The sequence below is a fragment of the Octopus bimaculoides genome, chromosome 2 (genome assembly GCF_001194135.2).
Source record: "Octopus bimaculoides isolate UCB-OBI-ISO-001 chromosome 2, ASM119413v2, whole genome shotgun sequence".
Lineage (NCBI taxonomy): Eukaryota > Metazoa > Mollusca > Cephalopoda > Octopoda > Octopodidae > Octopus > Octopus bimaculoides.
Window position 1 is genome coordinate 278,680 of NC_068982.1, and position 4,639 is coordinate 283,318.

At 43.5% G+C, this 4,639-nt stretch overlaps 1 protein-coding gene across 1 annotated transcript in view; it reads left to right on the forward strand.

The window, feature by feature from the left end:
• Nucleotides 1-4,639, forward strand: part of LOC106870745 (polyamine-modulated factor 1) — a 28,580-nt gene that overhangs the window by 10,406 nt on the left and 13,535 nt on the right. The window lies entirely within an intron of this gene.

The following is a 4,639-nucleotide window of genomic DNA, read 5'->3' on the forward strand; positions in this document are numbered from 1 at the left end:
ATCATTTGGGGGACATAACTTTCGCAAACCAGGAGGAGGTCGAAATTGATATTTCAGAGTTCTTCACTTTAAAACCAAAAGAGTTTTACATTGATGGGATTAAAAAGCTTGTAAATAGATGGAAGGAAGTCCTAGATAATCAAGGAAAGTACATTGATGATTAAATTAAAATATAACATTTGATCATTTGTTTTTTTTTTTTTAATTCACAATTTGAACAGAACTTATGGGATGACCTGATAGAAAGACCTTCCCTGATGAAGAATGTGGGCCCCCAGCATAGATTAGTCATTAGTGACTTTAGACTCCAGGCCAGAGGGATGCCAAGAAGTTGACCAATCTTGGAAAGAAGAATTTGAAAGCTTAAGGACTCTTCATATGGTCAGAGATTTAGGGACGTCCTAATTGAGAAATTTGATGAGAGGGAGGAGGAACATAGAGGACAACTGGGAATTCCTATGGGAGAGCTTGCTGAGTGCCACAGACCAAATCTGTTGCTGGTGCAAAGTCCCATCCATACCTAGGGTAATGTGGTGATGGAACAATGCTGTAGACAAGGCCATTAGGCCTGGGAGGCCTGGAAGAGTCAGGGTAGCAGGTAGCAGGTAACTGTATCAGATAGCCAGAAGGGAAGCTAGGAGGCAGGTATATCTAGCTAGGGGGAGAAGCAGAAAAGACATTTGCCTATGTTAAGCGATGTGAAGACCAAAGACTTGAAGTGTTTTGGATTGGAAGACAGTGTGTGAGGGGAAAATTGTGATGTCATAGGAGAGAAATGTGTTTGCATTGATGATGCTGCACTTGCATTTAATGATTCTGCAATGAAAGAGGTTTGTAAATGCCATTATGAAAGACTGGTGAATGTAGCGAATGAATGGGCAGAGGAGAGTCTGCCAAATGTTGACCCAACTGAGGGACCAGCTATCCAAATTGATAGTACCTTGGTAGAGAAAGCAATTAAGGGATATGAAGACAGGGAAATCCCCCAGCCCATCAGGAATCACTGCTGATATGCTTAAAATATCTGGCAGTGTGGGTTATGGTCTAGTCACCCGTATTGTTAACCAGGTGATACAAGAAGGAGTCATACCCAATGACTGATGTAGCAGCACAGTAGTCAACTGTTATAAAGGTAAAGGTGATGCCTTCAACAGAAATAATTACAGAGGTATCAAATTGTTATGGAGAGGGTCATAGCTTAACTAATTAGGGAGAGAGTTAGACTAGATGAGATGCAGTTTGGTTTTGTACTAGAGAGAAGCACCACTGGCACTATATAGGGCAGTTGCAGGAGAAATACATAGATAAACCTCTGTACTTGGCTTTTGCTGACTTGGAGAGAACCTTTGACAGGGTCCTCCGATTCCATATCTTGTGGTCAATGCGGAAACTAGGGATAGATGAGTGGTTGGTGAGAGCTGTACAAGCCATGTACAGGAACGCTGTCAGTTAGCTGAGGGTTGGCAACAAGTTCAGTGAAGAATTCAGGGTAAAAGTAAGGATTCACCAAGGATCAGTCCTCAAACCGCTCTTGTTCTTCAGACAATAACAGAGGAATTTAAGACAGGCTGCCACTGGGAACTCCTCTATGCTGATGACCTTACTCTTATAGTTGAATCACTACCAGGACTAGAGATGAAGTTTCAGGTATGAAAGCAAGATCTAGAATTGAAGGGAGTTAAACCTAGCAAAAACCAAAGTTTTAGTAAGTAGGAAGGCAAGCAAATCACAAATCCCTTCAGGTAGATGGCCCGGCTCGATCTGTAGAAAAGGTGTTGGTAGAAACTCTATAAGGTGTATCTGGTGTAAGCTATGGACATACAAGAATTGCAGCAATATCAGAGGAAGGTTAACTGGGAAAATAGCTTTTGTGTCTGGAAGATGCACAGGTACAATAAACATCAAAAATGTACAGAAAATAGACTCCATCAGCTGCCAGTGGGGTAAGCTAGAAATAGTAGACAGCTTCTGTTACATAGGTGACCAAGTTAATAGCAGAGGTGGATGCTCCAAGAACATAGCTGTGAGAATAAGAATAGGCTGGGCAAAGTTCAGAGAGCTCTTACCTTTGCTGGTAATAAAGGGCCTCTCTCTCAGAGTGAAAAGCAGATTTTATGATGCCTGTGTACAAGCAGCCATGCCACATGGCAGTGAAACATGGGCTGTGACTGCCAAGGACATGCTTAGGCTTGAAAGAAATGAAGCTAGTGTGCTTTGCTGGATGTGCATGTATGACAAAGTATAAGTATCTTGAGAGAAAAGTTGGGCATAAGAAGCATCAGATGTGTGCAAGAGAGATGACTGTGCTGGTATGGCCATGTGATGTGTACGGACAAGGACAGCTGTGTAAAGAAGTGCTGATCTCTAACTGTTGAGGGAACCTGTGGTAGAGGTAGACATGGAACAAAGTGGTAAAGCACGATCTCCGAACTTTGGGCCTCACGGAGACAATGACTAGCGACTGAGACTTTTGGCGATATACTGTGGCTGAGAAGACCTGTCAAGCCAAGTGAAATTGTAGTCGTGAGTGGTGCTGGTGGCACATAAACAGCACCTTTCAATCGTTGGGCCTCACAAAGGCAAAGTGGCCGATGCCAGTGGCACATGAAAAGCACCTTTTGAGTATTGGGCTTCATGTAGGCAATGTCAAATGACCAAGACCTTTGGCATGATGCTGTACTTGAGAAGAAGACCCATCAAGCCAACTGAATTCACAATCGTAGCAGATACTGGTGTCATGTAAATGGCACGTAAAAGCACCCATTACACTCTTGGAGTGGTGGTTGGCATCAGGAAGGGCACCCAGCTGTAGAAAACCATACCAAATCAGATTGGAGTCTGGTGCAGCCTTCCAGCTTAGCAGTCCTGGTCAAACCATCCGGCCCAAGCATCAGTGGTGCTTTCTCCTGGCACAAATCCCAACTGCATCTCATCTAGACTAATTTTCTTCCTAATTAGTTGGACTATGGCCCTTTCTGTAACTTTCATCACCTGATCCAACAGTTTGATATCTCTGTAATTATTTCTAAGACGCCACCTTTGCCTTTGTAGCAGCTGACTAATGGTACTGCTACACCAGTCATTGAGTATGACTCCTTTGTGTACAACCTCATTAACCATACGGGTGACAAGACCTTAACCCACAGCGCCAGGTATTTTAAGCATCTCTGTGGCGATTCCTGATGGGCCAGGGCTTTCCCCATCTTCATTATCCTTCATGGCTTTATCTACAAAGCTACTGTCTACTTGGATTGCTGCTCCTTCTGTTGGATCTACATTAGACAACCCCTCTTTCCCCCATGAGTTCTCAACATTTAGCAGCCTTTCATAGTGGCACTTCCAAGCTTCTTTCTCAGCAGAGTCACGAACTTCAAGTGAACCATCATCCATGCGAATGCACTTCTCTCCAACAACATCACAATATTCCCTGACACACTGTCATGCAAGCTGAAACACTTCAAGCCACTGGTCCTCATACTACAGAACATTGTCAAACTTCTTTTCTGCTTCCCCACTGGCTGGGTGTACCTACCTCCTAGCTTTCCTTCTGGCTACCTGATATAGTTCCTTGCTACTGCCACGTTTCCAGGCCTGTTTTTTTTGCTCTTATGGCCCTGTCAACTCCACTGTTCTATCACCATGTGACCCTAGGTCTGGTTGGGACTTTGCCCAAGCCACAAATTGTTCTGTGGCTCTCAGTCAGTTGCCTTATAGGAATTTCCAGTTATCTTCTATGTTATGTGTCTGTAAATCTCTGTCTATTCAGAGGATCCTTAAGCTTCCCCATCCTTTCCCAGAGTAGCTTGCTTCTTAGAATGCGTCTTGCCTGTAATCTGAAATCACTTATGACTAATCTATGTTGAGAGGTAGATTCTTCACCAGCGAAGGCCTTTGCATTTATCAGCAATCAAATCTTGCTTTCTGGTGAGAATGTAGTCAGTCTGGCTAGCATGGTCACCAGATTCATTGGTTATCAGGTGACTGGTTTGTTTCCTGAAGTTAGGTCGTTTGCATCACAGAACTCTAGTAGCCATGTTCCCTCATCGTTGTTTTGGGAACCAATTCCATGGTGCCCATGTACACTATAGAAGACACCTAGATGCTGTCCAACATGTTCATTGAAATCACTCTGGCGACAACCCTCCAAGCGATGGGGCTGTTTGGGTAGTTGTTGCTGGTGAGGGTTTTTCAAAGTCACAGTGAAAATCCTACTTTGACCCCTTTTCAGTCACCTTTTATGACTTGCAAAGGAAATGTTGGGTCCATTCTTTGTCATGCTGGTCTCTACACAACACTAGAACAACTTGGATTGAAATGTTTTGCTCAAGAACACATCATGCCACCCGGTCTAGGAAGCAAATCCACAATCTGGTGATCAAGAACATAACACCCTAACCATTAGACCACTCGTTTTTCACACAACTGCTACAACAGAACATGAGAGGTTATCGGCACTGACTCTTTGTCCTCACTGTAGAATGAAAGACATGGTTGAGTAAGAATCAAGGAAGCATCTTTATCATGTCCCCTTGCTGTGTATTTTCCAGTTTTTGTTTGGTCCTTTCTCTAACTACAATGATATCTAATATCATTGCGCTCTCTCTCTCTCTCTCTCTCTCTCTCTCTCTCTCTCTCTCTC